General features: G+C 40.3%; 1 long non-coding RNA gene across 1 annotated transcript in view; it reads right to left on the bottom strand.

The window, feature by feature from the left end:
• The window catches only part of LOC144761493 (uncharacterized), a 1,162,967-nt gene that overhangs the window by 743,819 nt on the left and 398,456 nt on the right, over window positions 1–20,692 (bottom strand). The window lies entirely within an intron of this gene.

Here is a 20,692-nt window from a genome sequence, read left to right as displayed (position 1 = left end):
TTGGGAAAATTCATTGAAGGAAAATACAGTACAATGGACACAGCAAGTCAGAACATCAACTTGGTCCTAAAGCCACACAAGTCATCTCACATCGAGAAAAGAGAACTATCATCAGTGAATATCACAGCCAATCCAATACCCGGTGGGGTAGCATGGGACAAAACGGATTACGAAATCTATGGCCCGGTCGAGCTCTCGAAATATCCACACCAGTTCAAGGTTTCATTAAGTGACTTTGTAAAACCAAGTACATTCTCTGATGATTGGGACTTTGAAAGTATTAATGATATGATGTCAGATTTAGTAATGTCAGCAAAATTTACTGAACATGATTATTTACAGGGTTCATCAAATTATGAAGAAATGTACTGTTATAATAACTTTGCACATCACTATTTGCATAAATCTGCTCAGCCTAGAAATGTTTTTAGTTATAATCAATGGGAACATTGTGCTACTCCTCCGAAAGGTAGTTCAAAAACATTTTACGGGAAATTCCCATATTTTTCAGGATTTAACACAAGTGCTGCAGAAAGTTTTATTTCAAAATGTTAAATAAGACAGGAATGAAAACGATGCTGACAAATACTAAATTGATCAATTTGGAAAAATTTTATGAAAAAATTATTACATTTGGTTTTGATTTCTGGAAAAATAACATTGAAACAAAAACCATCTGGGGTACAAAAGAATGGCAGGTCCAAGGCCAAGAAGCATTATTTAGAGCCTGCATGATCCCAGAACAAATAATATTCTTGAATGACACCATTCAACAAAAAACCTGTCTTGGCCTAGCCAAAATTGAAGACTTAAACAAAACGTCTATTCCAAAGCCCATACCTGATGATAATAGCACTACAGACATGGAAATAGACGTACCTGAAATTGTAAACCAAAACAGAACACATCCAGATTGGAAAAAAATGGTTGATCTGGCCCACAGACACAAATAACTGTCAAGATAGATTCCTGAACAAAACACAGGGGTTAAAAATGACCAGGCCAGACCCTAGATACTCCCAGAGACAACATCCAGGGATAGTTACAACATACAGTGTAGGGAAACTAAGTCTCGAATGGCTACAGAAATCTACACTGGCTGAAGTTGAGCAACACCTTGACTTTACTTAAAGACGGTACTGACTTGCGTGATTTCATAATGGGACCACGCAAACAGCGTCAAAAACGTTTCATAGCGGCCGGTATATACGCTGCATACAACGAAGCTTGGAAAGTGATGCAAATTGAAACAGCAGAAAAAATACGAGAAATTGATCGTATTCATTTGGAAAAACCATTTTCTGTTGTGGACAATGGGTTAATGACTCTGTCCTCCAGAATATATTCACTGGACAGTATTGTATCCTCTGCTATTGATATAATAGAGCAGGACTTACTAATGTTACAACACGGTCAGTCCCAATTAGGTTCTATTGTACAGCTTGGCTGGATGTTGCAAAATCTGCGTTCAGGCTACGTGCCCTGGCGTTTAATCAACACAACGTCATTATTCTCTATCTTTAACCTTACTGATACACAAATCAGTTTGGCACAAAAAGGAGCAGACTATACGATTCTGAGCATTGAAAAACGTGAGAGATTACCATTGACAATGTCAGAAAGACCTGTCATTGAATGGATAATACACGGAATAATTACAATTCCGATAACAACTTTCCAATTTAAATACTGCCAAGAGTATATACCAGCGGGCCAGTATGAAAGGTTGGGTAAAGGGTACATTAAGTCATCATGGAAATTGCCTTACACACACACATGTTACAGTGAAAAGAAACAGAATGTATTTCTTAGTGGAAAAAATTGTAAACAATAACTAAGCGGTATACTTCTGTGTCAAGGTATTAACCTGCATGGGGCCTGTGAGGGGACTTCAAATAACCTTTCATGTCACCAGCACGGCACACCTGCAACACAAATAGTGCCATTCTTTAGACGGCTTTCTAACGGGAGTTACATTCTAATAGTGGACCACAGCTGTTGTGGCATGGTGCCAGGAAAAGCGTATCTCGTCAGCGTGAGTTCCATGGTCACTTGCTGGATGCAAGTATTGTATCCAAACAGCACTCCAGATACGGAGGCAACAATTTGGCCTTCTTTGAATATCTCTTCTATTCGAATTGATACTTTAAGTAGAATAAAGTCTGTACTTTTACAGACAACTGTGCCCTTAACGTCATCAAAAGAAAAGTATGATCTGCAAGTTGCAAGGACAACGGCAGAGATACATAGTCTTTTATCAACAAATTGCCCCGTGCATTTTGTAGAAATGCTAAGCCAAATTCTAAATATGTCAGATACCAGTGGTATCCCACATATATTTAAGACAATTTTTTCGGGACTGTTAACACCCTTCGAAACAGTTCTGGGCATTTTTCCTAATTTTGTCCATTCTGTCTTTGGCGGCCTACCACTTCTGCTGGGATCGTAGCAGGCATTTTATTTTTGATCCTTCTGCTCCGATATGGCAAGCCAAGTCGCAGACAAGACTCCAGCAACGATGAAAGAAACGATCCTAGCTATACGCTATTGGGACCGCATAAGTAAAGTCCTTGGATTAGCCTGGCTAAGAGATCTGAATATGACCTGGTTTCTTTCATTCAGACCCATCTGGCAGAATTGCATCTTACCTGTGCTTCGATGTATGCTATGCGGAGAAGAATGCGTGTTGGACATCTGTCTTACACTACCATCAGCAGTACCAATGGATACAGATACTTTGCTAAGTCCGGTAACGGCTCATGCATCGTGTTGTCCACAGCCGCTACCCATTCTGATGACGGCATTCGTTGAGCTTCACCACTACGATTAGGGGGTAGTGAAGTACGAGATGAAAGCAGCATCACGCAGGTACGACCTTCTGTGAGCATTGCTGATCCTGACATCGATGATAGCAATCATTCTCACGACTGCACTGTTGCGGCATTTTCTAACTTGGTCGAACTTTCACCTGAAGCCGTAGACCAATTTTTTGAGAGTCTGTCTGAAATGATGTTCTCCCCTGAACAGAAAGAATAACTTTTTAGCAAACGAGCACACAGCGTTCCCTGAACTCTGAATTCGGCCTTCAGCTTTGATAAACAAATGCTACTGAAAACATTTGGAACTATTTTTTCCCCTGAAGCGAAATTATTTTTTTCCACTTCCAAAATATTTACCTTTTTCTGGCACATGTACTCTGCTTAAAGTAGAACTATTCTTAGAGAACAGAGCTTCTATTTTTAGGAATTCCAGAGACAATATTTTACCTCAGCCACTAGCATATGTACAGAATTTGTATTATTATGTGATGGAATGGTCTCGACCTTCTTTTCTGTATTAAGAGCCATTTCATGTGTAAATTTTCGCAATTCATTCAGCTGATATATATATGCATTTTTTAACTGAATGATACCACTGCTTAAAAAGCGTACAGTATAATTTTCGTGTATTACCATATACCATTTCAATATGCAAATTTATGTATTTTGGGGTGGGTTGGAAAACACATGCATCATTATATGTTTACTATTGCTTAGTTTTGAGTAATGAGGGACATTAGATCGTGGAGCGGGTGTTGTAGTTCTATCTAGGACCCTAAATTCGATATTCCTGATTTATGCCCTTATGTGGTTATAATGAATAATATCCTTATAAAGGCATAAGAATCATATCCATATTTAATCATAGCCCATGCTGTCCAAATTAAGCAAGGCTACTTCCCCAGGCTCCTAGCAAGTACAACGAGTTCTGTAAACAAACCAAACCTCCAGCAACCTGGGAAATCCCCATTGCTTTTGTTTTGATTTCGTCCTAGAACTCCTGTGAAGCACTGTAAGAACGGCCAGTTCTTAGTGACATCTTTATTGACGTCTTATGTCCAACCTTACGTCAAACCCGGCACCTTTCAGGTATAAATATACCAACGCTGCCTTAAGCAAACACAAGGTGGTGGTTTTGGAGCAGAGCAGCTATCTACTTGCCCGAGAGCCCAGCTGATGCGAGAGCCCACGGAAGCTGCCCCTCCCTTTTGACGCACTGAGAGAGACGCTGTCTTTTCTCCTGCCGAGAAATCCAGCTCCGGTGTTTCCAGATACCTTCGCGGGTTACTGGGATATCGAGTCCTGAGAGAGAGATACAAGACCTCCTGCTTTCTATTACCCAGGTACAGAGCTGACTAAAACCTTGGAGAGAATTCTTGAGTCATATTCTTGGCAAAACCAACTTAACTTAAACTGCTACTTACTTACTCCTTCCCACGTATTAGGCTTAGGTCAGGTACACCGGGGTAGGCGTATTTAGAAGCACCAGTTGAGTACGTTAGTCAATGTATATTTGTATGTATATATTTTATCTATTTTAAAGTATCTTATGGCTAAGAAACCATATCAATGCTTTTACAATATTATTTCTTAATCCTCCTTTTACTGTACGCACTTTACTTTACTATGAGTATTGGAACTGTGGCAATTCATTTCTCTTGCATGAGAAAGAAGACTGCTCAATAAATAACAACCTTTTATTGAAAACGCCCGTCTCTCTTTACTCTGCACTCTGGTGAAACTAAGTATGCACACTTGACTGAGTGAAATAGCTGTCTATTGTTTTCACACGACTCTAGAGATACACTCTTATTCTGAGGGAGCAAAGTTGTCATGTTTTATGGTTGTCAGAAGCTAATCCCTTCTTGTCTATCCAGGGAGGTTAAACTCCTCCTCGTTTATTCGAGAAAGTTTCTAGTGACCTCTGAGCTAGCTGGCAAACCTTAAGTCTAATATAGTCAGTAGAGACCTAGTCGACCTCAGTCCTACGTCTACACTGCTGAATATATTATTCCAATGCGCGGAGCCTATTGGGAATATAGGAACTACACTACAAGTTAAGCTAGAATGCTCGGTGCCAAGCTACCAGAGTTAATTTCAAGTTTTCTTGTGCCTTACTCTGACCAGGATTGTGGTTGCTGCTTGACCAGAGCTCACACCCCAGTCAAATAATAACCACATTTCTCACAGGTAGCTATGAGACTTTTACTGCATTGTGATGTGGAGTTCTTTAAAGTGGTGTGTCATCAACTGTTACCTAAATTGAAGCAGCATTGGGGCTGTTGTCTCAGTTCCTGGGTACTTAGATGGAAAATGATTGCTGCCTTGTCTTTTTTCCTTTCCTGGATAGAGCTTTAATGACAAGGGTAATAGAGTATCTTTTCTGAAGTGGCTTTGATGTAGTAGAGTATGTCAGCAAGGTATATGAGAGACAAGGCTGTGAAGGCATTGAGACCCTCACGGGTGAGTAGTCAGCTTTACAAACTCTTGATTGATTGATTGAAGGATAACTATTGTGGGATTCTAAGAGTGTATGTGTGGTCATAGGTGGAGAAACAGGCTTGGTGTTATCAATGTACTATTGAATCGTCTTTATTTTTTCCATAAAGAGGTTGGTGGCATTTGTCTGTAAAGGGTGGGGTAGGGTGGTCTGGCATGGGTTGATGCAGTAGTTGATTGTCGTGAAAGTGTTCTGCTTCTCTTGGTGGCTTCATCCATGGTGTTTGTATAACACTTTGCTTTAGTTCATCTAATGAGCGATCTGTGTGTTGTGCAGAGGGACTTCAGTATCATGAGGTCATCATACGTTCTGTTTTTTCCTATTTTCTTTCCTGTCTGTGGGTGGAGATTTTATTGTCAGCAAGGACTTTAAAGTACCAGGGTAACAAGGGTTTTGGTTTGTACTTTCATGTTTTCATTTGAACACTAACATTCACCGAGTTTTCCAGAAAAAAGGTTTGATATAATTTAGAAGGATGTTGGCATTGGAACTGGAGTTGGCATGGAGAAAGACGAGTATATGCATTAGGTTGTCAATGGAGAAGTCTTTGAAGGATCCGAAGGCTTGGTTGGCCTTGGTTTGTTGGTAGGATGTAGTGCTTTATTGTCTTGAAAAGTTCTGCTTCTATTGGCCGATTCATCAATGGTATTGCTATAGTTCATCTAATAATCTGCATGTGTGTTGCGCAGTAGAACTTCAATATGATGAGGTCATCAGGAGTTGTTTTTTCCCATTTTCTTTACTGTCTGTGGATGGGGCATTTATTGTCTGCAAGGTCTTTAAAGTATCAGGGTGATGAGGGTTTTGGGGTGCACTTTTATGTTTTCATTGAAGCAATGGAGAAGTCTTTGAATGATATGAAGGTTTGGTCTTCTCATTCAGGTTGTCCTTGGTTTGGTGGTAGGGTGCGAAGCAAGGAGATAAGTGATGGAATGTTGTTCAGTACAGTCCATGACTATGGGTGGTTTGCAATGGATTGTTGGGGATGTTGAAAGGCAAGGAGGAAGATGTGGCATTTAGCGTGTGTTAGCTATGTCATTTGCTTCATTAGGTTGAATGTGTAGATGAGGAGTTTTTACCTTGTTTTGTCTCAGACGTTGTGTGGATGTGTTGGATGGTTGAGGTGGTAAGGAGTACGAGAATTTATGAATGAAATCTTTGTTCTGTACACCAGGCCTGTGCATGAGATGAAAGGTGGTGATCTGTGTTACAAAGAGTGGGAAGGACATTACAGTAGCTCTATGGAATTAAGTATTACTTGCTTGCCGACAGAACCAGACCAGGGCAACTTCTGATTAACAGCAAGACTTCCTCTCTTCTTAAGTACTCAGTATGCAAGATAAAAGCAGTAACGTGGGAAGAAGGAATTTTAGGATGTGTGAAGATGTTGGGGTAAAACATGTTTCTGTGATTAAGAGGGCTAGTTGTAGGGGATAAGGTCTGCCATACCTGGTGCATGGAGTGCTGCAGATCGAGCGTTAATGAGCATGAGTCGGAATGTGTGTTCTTTGAGTGTGTGTGTGATGGTTAGTGACATATATTTAAGACAGGGTCTATGCGTTGTGAGGATGCTATATAGGTGTGTTTGATGTCTAGGTGTCATTGTGGGAATTGGAAATCACGGGTACTATGTGAGGCACATAATTATATCTTACCTTGAAGGTTTCAGTCGAACTGGAGTTCTGGCCATGAGAGGCTTAAACAGGCAATGTCCTTGTCTGTGTCCACTGCTTTTTGCTAGGAATGCTTGGGAGGCGGGACACCCTGAGGACTTAAATAAAGCAAGGGGAAAACAGGATGTTACTCTGCAGAGATGGGCAATGGGAAAATAAGTAATCTTCCCTGGCTTCTTCATTTAAAGATTGTTTTGGTGGAAACCAGTGATGCCACTTCTTGTACAGGTAGATAATGGGATGAACGTTTTTTTGGCTGATTCTATACTGTAATTGATTAAAGAAACAATATATTAACACCTTTGATATGAAAAACTATGAATATTCTGCTAGGAAGGTTGCCTAAAGGCAAGAAATAAGCATATGAAAGCATCCAGTACATACTAAGCAGTAATAGAAAAAATTAATTGAAAATTACTCGAGCTAATTCAGTCACTGATGCATATAAAGGGAAACATCCTTTACCACGAAACTTTTACAACGCGGTACCATTACCACGCAGGTTTTACAACGCACGTCGTTACAACGACTTGCGCTGGAGGGCGCAGTAGGATAGGGAATAGTTTAATTTACTATCCAACTCCTTCCCTAATATCCACGGGGACTGGAGTTGGAATAGTAAATTAAACTATTCACTATCCAGCGCCCCCCAACGCAAGTCGTTGTAACAACTTGCGTTGTAAAACCTGCGTGGTAACGGTACGCGTTGTAAAAGCTCGCGTTGTACCGTCATACATCCGCATATAAATATCAATTGGGTAGATCAGATTGTGACTGACCCTGATTTGGAATTTTATGAACTGACTTATCAGTGTATTGTTTTATTTCTTTTTTTAGTTTTATATAGCGCAAACTAGACCCACGACATTGAGTATCAGAGCGCTTTACACGAGCACCAGTTTTGTTACAGATCTATGCATTCATTTTTGTTAGGCGAGGGGAGATTACATGATTTGCCCAGAATCACAGGATATTGAGCGTTGTTGCAGGGACTAAAACCCGGTTCCCAGCTTCGAGTTCAACTGTTCTAGCCGTAAGGCTATGGTTAGTTCACAAACCTCTGTAATGTCTTCAAAATATTGAACACAAAATGCGACCAGGGATTTTGACCAGTATAATGATATATCTGGTAATAATGACATCATTTTTAACAATTATTTTTATTTGGCATGTTATAAAGTAATAACATTTGTTCACAATATCTCTCATAGCAGTCTTTTGATAGCATAATTAAGTGCTGAATAGGCCTTGCATTGTCATGTTTAATACAATTGATTGCTTTTAAATTTGCAAAGCACTCGAATGCCCAGAGGCGTCTTGGTGCTCACCAACGACAGACATTTCAAAGGCTAAGATGGCTCTGACGAAGTTCGGATGGTTAGTAACCTGCATATTGAGATAGGAGCAAATTACAAAGAATAGATTTGCTTTTGTGACAATCAGGTAATCCTTAGACATGAATTATGTTCGACCCAGAAGTAAGGGAAAAGTTTCTGGGAGAATTGTGGGCAAACGAAAAGAGGTGTTCCATTGTGTCGGCATTGAATAATGAGTAGTGCAGGTGCACCCCAAGCTTATCGGGGGACCCCTTTGGGTGCCGTATAGTTGAATAAAAGGTAAGAGCCTTGGTCCACAATCTCTCAAGGGCCCAAATTCCATTACCTGCAGATTCTGTGACCTCTCCTTTTTTTCTCACCGTTTCCATGGCGACCTCAATGCTAAAGTACCCTCCTGGACCCAGGCAACCTCCCAGTAGCATTGTAATAGAATTCCTGCATAAATCAGTCATGTGATTGATGCTGATATTCATTCCTTGGCCAGGCAAATGTATTTATTGTTCATATCAATGCTATACCCCTATATTGGGTGAATTCATCCCATATTCTAGTATGTTTTGCAGGACATCCCTATGCCTCATAAATTGGATTCTCAAGAGTACAACTCCTAATTGTATAAATATTCCCCCCCTTTGTAAACCAATCATATTCTGCTATGTTGAGCAAGGCAAGCAGGAGATTGACTCTAATTGTCAACCAAAATCAACCAGCAATCCCATTTAACTGCCCATCAAAAAGGCTGTATACACCTGCATTACCATATTGTGTGAAGAGTGTCTCCAACTTCAGTCACCCATAAGAAACAATTTGGATTGGTACTCCTGTGCATGCACCATAGGCTTGGGGGTAAAATAGATAAGATTTGGCTATTCTAATTCAATAAGTCAGAATTTTGTGGAAATAGCAGCCTCCCTTGGCGCATCAGTGCGAATCTCCAATCGCCATCCTCAATCGGGTCCAGGTCTGCCTCTCAATCCATCTTGAGCTTGGGGAACGTATCTGGTGTGTTAATTATTATTAAGCTATAAAGGTTAGAAATCGGCAACTTAGAGGACAATCGAGCCATGGTCAGTTTAGCAACTAACGGATTCAATTCAGGAATGTCCACATCTGGCTTTGTGTAAGATTGAATTGTGCAACGCATTTGTAGGTACCTAAACGATTGTGTGTTTTCCATGCCAAATTCAGTTTTCAGTTCTCAATGGATTTCAAGCCATTATTTGAAAAAACATGGTCCAGATGAGAGATGCCTAGGAAATTCCATCCATGAAAGCCTTGTAGGTTGTTTACCTGTGGTAGTCGGATCCAGAAGGGAGTCCTTCCCGTCAGTTTACCATTCCATAGAATTGCTGTAAGAGCCAAGTTCCAGGCATGAATTAGGGTACGAGTGTGACTGGGGCTATCCCAGTCAATAATCTTTTGCCACATAAACAGCGCATTGGAGGTTTAGTTTTCAGCGCCCTTTGTCTGATCGATATACAGAGTAATTTGGCTACTCATTAACCCCTACCATTGACAATGAGTAAATGAGCTGAAAAATAGTAGGAGAGGGAGTCCATAATAGCAAGGCCATCATCAGAGACTGATTTACAGGATTTTGCGACTGCCACTCTATGATGTTTGCTTTGCCAACTGAAGGTTCTCACTTGACGAGTTTATGGGTGTCAGGGTTGTATGAAGTATTCAAAAGGGGGTTTTCAGAAGGACATGCATGCCTTTTGAAAGAATCATCAATAGGGCTAATTTATCCAAAATGAATAGCAGTAAGGTCAGCCACTGTTGTATATCTTTCTTTCCCTCTTAGATTTGATCTTGGCATGCTACCAATAGAGGAGATCACAAGTGCTAGACCAATTATGTACTGGAAGAGGTTGTGGTCAGTCCCTGAATTGGCTGCATACAGAGCGGAATTTTCTGAGATTTGGTCTCTTCTTAAAAACAAAAAGATCCCTTGGCTTCAGCACATCAGTGCTGTTAGCACTCGCTTAGGTTTTCTTGAATTGTGGGAAACCCCTGAGACCTTTTGCCTTGGGATATCTAAGAATGAACTCCTCTCTCAGATACGTATGTTAAATTACCAAACATTAATGAGCTCTGTATCACTGGGCAGGTTGACATCTGAGTTCCTACTAGTTAAACCAGAATCTAAAGTTGAGGAATTCATGGACCTAATCGAACCCCCAGTTGCTCGAAAGCTATATCTACAGTTAAGGCATGGCACTCTTCCCATTAGGTCCTTTACATCTAAATGGTTAAAATCTAACAGTGAAGTTTGTCCTGCATGTAGCTATAAAACTGAGAACGTAACCCATGTATTGTTTTTCTGTCCTGCCTATTCTGCAATTCGAAAACGCTGGTTGACACCTATTTGCAAGAACTTGGGACTTTTGCATTTCACACAGGCTTGTAGGATATTGACTCAGGACACTCATCCTCCCATTGTGTTTGCGGTTTCTCGTTATTTATTCAACATGTGGCGTAGGAGACAAACCTTTTTAACTTAATTGCTGTATAGACTGTTTTTAATGTTTCGTATTGCGATAACTTCTAGTTTAATTCCTTCTTAAACATTTTATGATTATTTATTGTTTTAATGTTTGTGCTGATGTATTCTATATGCACTTTTTATGGTCTTTTGACCGAAATAAAAGTTATCAAGCAAGCAAGCATGTATATCTTTCTGTATACATTCAAGGAGTGGCAGTGCTTTCCTGGCAAATGCAAAGTCCTCACACTCAGTCACCATCGATATTAAAAGTTTTCATGTCCAACAAGTGCAGTCTGCGCCCTGTGGGCCCACTCAATTACAAAATAGGGAGAGACGGATACAGGAAAAATGGACGTCAGCCAACCTTTTAGAAATCCCTCTAGAACTCTTCATTCGAATCCCGTTGGGGAGCCCATGAATCGCAAGTTGTTCCTCTCTGTGCAGCTCTCAGAATCTTCCGCTCGCTCGGTCAGGTCAGCAGACGTCGCATCAATTTGGGCTATTGTAGACCAGATGTCTTTGATCATGTCTTCTAATTTGAAGGTCTGGAGTTCTGCTTCTTTGTCCCTCTTAACTGCTTTTGGCAAGTCTTGTCAAAAAAGGAAGACATCCATGACCACAGCGTGGATTTTGAACACAAGCAACCTTTTAGAAGTCTGAATTGTTTGAGTATGAGGTCTGTAGATCTGTACGACTGACTAAGGATCAGAGAAAGGGCTGACAACCTCTCTCTCTACCGATGTCCCAGGGAGCACGGTAGGAAGGATTCCCAAATTGAGGACACAGGTTAATATAGGATTTATTGTGCATTAAGGGCAAAGCCCCAGTAATGTGTGGCTGCCATATCATGCAGTTAAGCCACTCCCTCAATTAAATTTTTTAAGCAGATTCAAATGCTTGAGCAACAACAGATCACTGTGATATAGTTTTTAGCACTTTAGAAAGTTACAGACTTTGCACAGTGGAGAGCTATAGAGGTTGAAATATAGAGTCACTGGCATCTACTCAAAATCTTTTTTGAGAACGTAAGGTAGTATTCATGCAGTACTCATTTCCATAGTCTTACATGTCCTTGTGAACTGACCTCAAAACATCTAAAATAAAATGGGGGAAAAGATGTTGCTATTCTTGGAATATTCGTATGCAATTAGTACAAATAGAAATGGATGTATCATTTTTGCACTTTTACTAAGAGGGAACTACACTTATCAAGCTGATTCACAAAGACAGGTAGGAGCACGTAAATGATTTTTTATTGTAGTACCACTCCCATACTCATACATGCTTTTGTGAATTATCCATAGGAATTGATTCATCAAAATGAAAGGGGTAGTGGAAGTGGCATCACATGTTTTGACCCCAATGACTTCACAGGAAGTGATGTCATTTTACTTTTGATCCGCTGTCACCCTCTCCTCAGCTGTTTATGATCTGTCTAACTTTTCTATTATCTGTCACGTCTTTCTCAGCTGTTGCTGACTCTTTTTCACTCCTCCTTCCCATTTTAATTGTGTTTCTCACTGAGCTCCTCATAATACATGTTTCCCACTTTCTCACTGATCTCCGTTCTCACCTGTTCTATCTCTAGTTCCACCCTATTTCATCTTTCACCTTTCTCCCTCCTCTCCTACTCCTTTACCTGTCCTTTTTCAATTGTCTATGTTGCATTGTTATTGGTGTCTCTTTCATTCCTCTTTGTCTCTCTGAAACATACACTCTTCTGTGTTTGTCTCTTGATCTCGCACTCTTATCTATGTGGGTACTTCTTCCTTTCATTAGTTTACCCCTATTTTGCCTCAAAACCTTTTACTTTTACCTCCTCTCTCGTTTTCTTCCTCGTTTTCTCCCCTGTATTTTTTCTTTCTTACTGTCTCCCCTAGCTCAGAGGCAGCAAGAGGCATGGAGACAATCCACACCACTTGAAACAATAAATTATCCTTTTCCAAGTTAGCTACTGTCTCCTGAGGTCAGGGGGTCGTAGTCAGTGACAGAGCTGGGGGTCACAGGAGGCAAGCCAGGAGTCACAGCTGCTACCCCTGGAGACCTCTAAATGACGTCCATGACATCAGCCCCACTGTTGTCAAGCTAAAGTTCTCAGAGATGGATCCACCTTACTTAGATAGAATAGAGTCAATAGTTAATATAAGAGTTTAGGTAGATCAGTAGAGAGCATTTCTCAGCGGTGGTTTCTTCACTTGGGCAGGGGGCATTTGGGCATGGGAGAGTCGCCCCCCACCACACCCTCTGCGAGTGAATGAAAAGATTTCATTGCCATTTTATTTTTTACTGTGGTACGCACTGTATAAGCCAACCTGCCCCGGGCCCAGAGACTTACAGGGCGTGTCCTCTACTGCGGATTGGCAGCAGAGGACAGGAGTAGTGGCAGGCTGGATGCTCCAAAGTGTGCAAATTACTTAGGATGGTTGTCTTGTGCTGTCCAAAGTGACATGCACGCTTTGAAGCTCTCCACCTAGTTGTTTTAGACAGCTGGGTGTAGACCAAGCACAGGCCTAAAGGGCCTGAAGAAGCGTTCAGCCAGGATGCTCCATCCAATCCTGGCGCCTGCATCACCACTGGATCTCGTGGTTTGCGTAAACTAATAAAGACATACAATTCTATCTAATGCTATCCTCATCATTATTCCAAGCAGCAGAAGAGAAAACGATTTGAGATAGTATAATATCTGTTTTGAGAGAATATAATTAAAGGGCTTTGATTTTGATTATCTGTAGCGCTCTGTAGAATCTTGAAAATGGGGATCGACTCCTGGGAACCACGTGGATGATGCGGAGAGCCTGGCTCCCACACATGGGCATGAACCACTGATCCTTCCCATGTTATGAGGAAGAGTAACTTGAGGAGAGAGAACCCCACTAACAGTTACTAACTAGATCAGGACAGTTTTGCTCTGGCATTTGCTCCGTCTATCAGTACGAAAGAGAATTTTGAACGACTAGTGCAAAAAAGCAATTTTAATTGCTTTGGTCATGTGGTGCAAATGTTGTTTTTCCACTGATCAGTCGGTGCAAACGATGGTGCAGAAATTGCATTGGTGCCAGTTCATAGTTTCCTCTGGAGAGTCACTGTTCTCCCCAGCCACTGGAAAGCTTTCTGAACAAAGTTATGGTACACCCACGCGCTGTTAGTCATCATCAGACCTCATGTAGCCCGGATGAAAACACTGCAACTCGAGAGGGTTCAGTTCGGTTTTATTTGCAAGCATTATAGTCAAGATGGACAAATCTCCCATCCTAAACTCTTTTCAGAGTCAGGCGGGCATTGAAGTTTCAACAACGTGGGCAGCACTTTTCAAATGCGGCCTCTATGGTTTACGTACTATAGTGGGCTGCAATCTGGATAGCGGTACTTTAGATTTCAGCACACTATAGAACTATTTTCCACCGGGGAGAAACGAATGACGCAGTATTGAACTAAAAAAAGAATTACGAGTAGACACACACAACAAGAAGCTAATGCGAATACAACATGAGGAGAGGGTATGTTTTAATGAAACCAAACTGGTTTTGCTACCTTGTGTGCAAAACTGTTGATATTTTCCAGGGTTGCTCTTGTTGCTTGTGAATAGGCAGTAGGTATAGTGGTCTGTTATTATTGCGGGGACGGTAGGGCAAATGAGAGCAGTCTGACCCCGCATCTACGGTGATGCTCAAGAACTATTTTGATTTACAATTTTGTGTTAAAGCTGTTCACTTGAATTCCAAAATTGTTGTGGTAATCACATCTATTGAAAGTAAAAGTGGCAATTTGTTTCAGCTATCAAGTATGGTATAGAGTATGAGTCATTAAATATTATTCAGGCATCCAAGTCATAGGAGTTATTTTAGCTAAATATATTTGCTGTCAGCTTAGTCTCTTTGTATCATGTGCTTGTTATCAAAATGTATAATTCCTTCACCAAATCCACTATTTCTGCCCAGGTTTGATCCTGAGCGACTTTTAAAGAAGGCACATTTATGTTAACTGTTTAAAAGTGCGTTGTAAATCTCTGCTGTAAATTTGGGTCTAGTTTTACTGGAGTCTGAATTGCAAGTGGATGGGTCTAATACATGACAACAGTGTGGGTATGTTTAATTGAGTATACGCTTGTGTACATACAGGGACTCCTGTTGTGTCATGTGTCGAAATATATCATAGTGCACTATCCCCCAGATTCATCAAGAACACATTTTGCTATTCCTTAATAGCGAAAAATACCGATTCGCTATTAAGGAATAGCAAAATGCTATTCATCAAGAAATCACTTACAAAATAGCGATTACTAATAATTCCTTAATTGCGACTCGCAAATTGCGAGTCGCAATTAAGGAATATCTCCCCATTCATTCCTATGGGCCTAGATGCCCATAGGAATGAATGGGAAGACAATCTCAATTTGCTAATCGCAATTAGCGATTCGCAAATTTAGATTGCGATCCCAAATGCAAAAATAGAGCTCGCAAAGGGCCAGATTCTCACAATCTGGCCCTTTGCGAGCCGATTTCAGTTTGATGAATCTGGCTGTAAATTTGCACACTTAAATTATCATCCCCTGAGTGCTGTCATGTGAGGGATGTTCTCCTGTGCAGCTGCAGCATTTATTTCAAATTGTGTTGCTTGCCAATGTTGGCGGAATAGGAGATAATGCTGAAAGGGTGCAACCTACCGAAACTCACGTGCTATTGATTGTAGCACAGTAAAATATCCAGGAGGAAGTCATGTCACTGATAATGGAATGATGGGTGGGAAGCAGTATTTCCGCTAGTTCCACATTGGCAGCATATCTGTAGTTTTGGGGGCAGTAGTTGCATGCAGAACTACAATGGTAGGTAATCTGAACTACATATGTGGACCTTCTTACAGCACTACAAAGGTAGGTAATCTGAACTACGTATGTTGACCCTAGCCTAGACTTGTTGTAGTCTTACATGTCGATTCTCTTGGCAAGTAACCTGATGTTTGTATCTTACATATTAAGCACCAATGTTCCTGTTTTGGTATACGCTATGTTAATATTAGTGGTGGCATAATTTCAGTAAAATTGAGATGTGATTTGTATATGGGCAAATACGGCTGCTTCTCTTGCTCTGGCAGGAACAGCACCGCCCGGATAATCAGCAAGGTTCTATATTTAGACATAGGGATGTGTTCAATTTACTTTCTCTTGATGGATTGCTGGAGAATGAAAGGCTGCACATATTTCACATCTCAACAAAAAGTGGACAAAGGTATAGTTTGCTGGTCCCTGCGCACGTTGTTAATACATCTCCATATTTGTATTTTTCTCTGTGAAGTTTAGTTAATGAAGCCCAGGGGAACCTTCCCATTTGCTGCTATAGTGTAAGAAATAGACACGCTAACAACCTCATTTTCCAACAATACTTTGGGAATTAGATATTCACATTCTTCAGTGGGCAAATTAGTTTATGATAGATGATAGTATTAAACTTACATTTGCATTGTGTGGTCTATTTCATGTGGTCTGTAGTGATCTTGGAAAATGTACGCCCTATCAATATTACTGATCTGCCTGTTGCAATTTACCCAGTGGCCACAATAAAGGCCTGATTCATACAGCCCTTTTGACTTTATTGGGATGCACTAGGAATTTGGGAACAATTGAAATATTAAAAAGTTGTAGATTTTCTGGAATATGCCAATTTGCAATATGTATTCATGACATTTCAGTACTTGCTAGGACATCTTCATCAGTAAATCATGCCGAATTGAGCTTTTAAATACATCACTTTAATTGCTCTCCAAAGAAAAATTGCTTCTTTGGGAAGAAGTAAGTTGCCCAGCACCCTATTCCAGATAGGGGTATTCCCTTCATTTCTCATTCTTGAAAGGCCCTCATTCCTGCCCTTGAAAAGAAACTACCTACAAATCACACCACTGCTATTTATCCTACTTCTACAATCTGGCTCACCCTGGAACGATACCTGTCCCACAATGCACCTAGACACGATTTACAATAGAGGAAAAAACATTATCATCAGGGCAATTTACAATTTTGAAGCCATTTTGAGCAATCAGTATCACTTGGGTGCTCAAAATAAGCATGCCCAGAGCACTTAACTGCACGTCATAAATACCTGATGTGAGAATTCCAGACTCAGGCAGTTTACTCCTTGATGCATTGCCACGCGCCCTTTATTGTGCATAGCTGCTAGGTACTTGTCATATTCACAATTCTCTGTTTAGTACTCACTCCAATATAATAAAACCAAGGAGCTGGTGGCATGCAGACCACCATGCCTGTGGGTGTTTGCAAATAAAGCAACTTGTTCGCCCCTTGTGAACCGTGATATGTGAACCATTTATTGTCCCTTTTCAGTAGAAGGAAAACGTTTACTGACTTCTAAAATGGGATTTGTACATAGGAAAAATATATTTAGCAGCTGCAGACACTGATTTTGTAAAGAGGAGTGTTTGTTGATTTCTTTTTATTGTTCAGCTGGTTTGGCTAGCTTTTGCCTTTCACACAAAGATGTACAAGGACACTCAATAATCGAATCCAAAAATAAGTATTTCATGTTAAAACCTGTAAGTAACAACTAAATGACTGAAATCTTATTACACCTTAACATGTCTGTAATCAAAGGTAAAACTACTTGCATTGAAAACACAATGCCACGTAGCCTAGGAAGTAAAACGATCTTGTAGCAGTGAAACGTTGATCCCATCTTGAGATAAAAGTAGGAGTGCATCATAACTATGAGTAGTGAGCACTCAATATTTTTGTGGTTGATTAACGCTACTAAATAAACATGGAGTACTGCATATATACTATGCTTCAGGTATAACAGATACAGTTTATAAAAACGTGTAAAATTGTGACTAATGAGGAAGTGTAATGTGCTGAATAATTAATATTACAGAAAAACATTTAAGTAAATTGCGATTCTCCTATTTACATGACCAGAGAATCTGGATTTCATTAAAGACACGGAGGCTAACATTATGCATGCAACTTTTAATGCAGTCCAAGCATAGCCGCATATGTCACAAAGCAAAAGTTCCAACTTAGAATACATAGTAAGCAACAATAGTATGAATCACTAGGCAATCAGCCTCTTTTTAAATGTGGTGACAGAAAGAAAGTAAAAGTCCAATAAACTCCAATATAACGTCAAACTTGAAGAAGGACGAAGGAAGAATATAATGAATACACCATCCTTCTACGATTGGTCCACGAGATCGAGGATCCAGAAGAAACAGAATCAAGGAAGATTATCTGTAAAAGGAACAAAGGATGTTAATAAATCCCAATCTAATAAATAATTAGTTAGAAAAAACATTCCTGCTAAGGAAAAAAATAGTAACAAAGTTAATCAAATAAGCATATTAAGACCACCAAAGAACATATTAAGTTATATAATCAACCACCCAGGGAAAGGGTGGGAGGGATAATGTTAGCCTCCGTGTCTTTAATGAAATCCAGATTCTCTGGTCATGTAAATAGGAGAATCACAATTTCATTACAAGACCGGAGGCTACCATTATGCATGTTGGTAGTCATGTAAAACAACATCAGACATGTGAGACACAGGTTTGCATTAATGATGAGCAAAGGACCTAGAATTAGACCAATCAGCAGCTTTTAGAATATCATCTAACTTACCACCTGACCAGAATGACTTACTGGCCATTGCGCCCCTAATAGAATGAGGTTTAAAAACATCCAAATTGATTCCAGCAAGTTTCATGACTGACTTAACCCATCTAGCAATAGAGGAAGAAGAAATTCCTTTGTGGGGTTTAACAAAAGAGATGAGTAATTGAGATACATTCAAAGAGCGAAGAGAATTCATTCTCACATCGTATTCTTTCATACATTGAACAACATAGAGTTTAGAGGAACTATCAAATCGTGGATAGAAAATAGAGTCTGACATAGTTTTAGTTCTTCTATGTATTTCAAATTTAACCACAAACATATCATAAGATCTGTAAGAAATATCTAGAGCTTTAACATCAGAGACTATTCTGCATGAATGTAAGCAAAGAAGAGTAGCTAATTTGATAGAAAGATTCTTTCTGCTGAGAAGAGAATTAGCTGGCCACGTACAAAAAAGGTCGAGAATTAAATTAACATCTCATAGAGAGTGATATCTAGGTTGAGGCGGTCTTCTAAGTCTGATACTCTTAAGTAGTCTACAAATAATAGGATTTTTACCTACCGTTTTATTGTTAATTAGAGAATGTCCAGCGGAAATAGCAGATCTAAAACAATTGAGAGATCTGTAACTTAAACCTCTATCGAATTGTTCTCCAAGAAAATTAACTATATCAACAATAGGTGCCTCCACGGGATCCAAGTCCCTTTCCAAGCACCAAAGTGACCAGACTTTCCAAATGTTGTTGTACCGGTAATGTGTCCCAGGGGCCCACGAATCTCCAAGGAGAGTTGAAGCTGTTGACGAAAGTCTTGCGAGATCGTTAGATTTCCTGACACCTTCCAAGCAAGAAGGTTCAAATTCCCTGTCTGAATAAGAGGGTGAATTTGACCATCTGCGTTTGTGAGAAGATCTTTCAGAGGAGGAATTAGGAAGGGAAAATCGTAGGTTAATTCCAGAGCTGTTGGGAACCATGCTTGGGATGGCCAAAACGGAGTTACTAGGACAATTGAGGAGTGTTCTTGTCTCACTTTCTGAAGGAGTCTCTGGATCATTGCAAATGGAGGGAAGGCATAAGCATTGATCCCATCCCAAGATTGGAAAAAGGCATTCACTGCTAGAGCACCAGGATCGGGCATCCAGCTGAAATAGGAAACCAATTGGGTAGTTAATCTGCTCGCAAAAAGGTCTATTTTGAATGGGCCCCAGAAATGATTGAGGGAGTTGAAAACAGAAGTGTTGATCTTCCAGTCGCTGTAATCCAAGATGAATCTTGAATTCCAGTCTGCACAAAGATTGGATTTCCCGGGAAGGTATTCTGCTCTGAGAGAGATTTTGTGTTCTAGGCAGAAAAACCAAAGCTTCTTTGCTAGATTGGATAGATCTTCTGACTTGGTCCCTCCTAGACGGTTTATGTACGCGACAGCAGACATGTTGTCCATTTTCAATATGACTGATCTGCCTTGAAGAAAGCGTTTGAAGCTCATTAGAGCATAAATCCCTGCAGTTAGTTCTAGATAATTGATGTGGTGCAGGGACTCTTGCTGCGACCAAATTCCTCCAGTGTTCTGATTCTGTAGACAAGCACCCCAGGCATGAAGGCTGGCATCCGATTCTAGAATAAAATCTGGTGCTGAATCAAAGATCGCTCTCCCGATCCATGCATCTAGATTGTCTAACCACCATGTTAGTTCTAGGATGGCTTCTGGGTTTAAGGAAATTCGATCTCCGTACCAAAGACCTGACCTGATTGCCCTTGCTTTTATTCACTGAAGGGCTTGATAATTCAGTGGTCCCGGAAAAATAACCTGAATGGAAGAAGATAGAAGGCCTAAAAGTCGGGCCAGTTCTCTTAGGGAGAGATTTTCTTGTTTCAATACATGTCTTATCTCTTTTCTGATTTTGGCAATCTTCTTTGGAGGAAGGAGGAGAAGATATTCGGTTGTGTCTACTTTGAAACCCAAGAACTCCATCTTCTTTGAGGGAACTAGAATGGATTTTTCCCTGTTTATGATGAAACCCAGACTTCCTAAGAGGTCTATAACTATCTTCAGATCTTTGATGATTTGAGCATAGTCTTGAGAAAGAATCAGGATGTTGTCTAAATAAATGATGAGACAAATCCCTTTTTCTCTTAGCCATGAGGCAACTGCTCTCATTACCTTGGTAAAACACCATGGGGCAGAAGAGAGGCCGAAGGGAAGAGCATGAAATTGAAAGAGATGGTTTTTCAAAAGAAACTGAAGAAAGGGTTGATGT

This window comes from Lissotriton helveticus, chromosome 6, assembly GCF_964261635.1.
Source record: "Lissotriton helveticus chromosome 6, aLisHel1.1, whole genome shotgun sequence".
In the NCBI taxonomy this organism is placed as follows: Eukaryota; Metazoa; Chordata; class Amphibia; order Caudata; family Salamandridae; genus Lissotriton; species Lissotriton helveticus.
The sequence above is the reverse complement of the archived record's forward strand: the minus strand, read 5'-3'. Positions and strand labels throughout refer to the sequence as shown.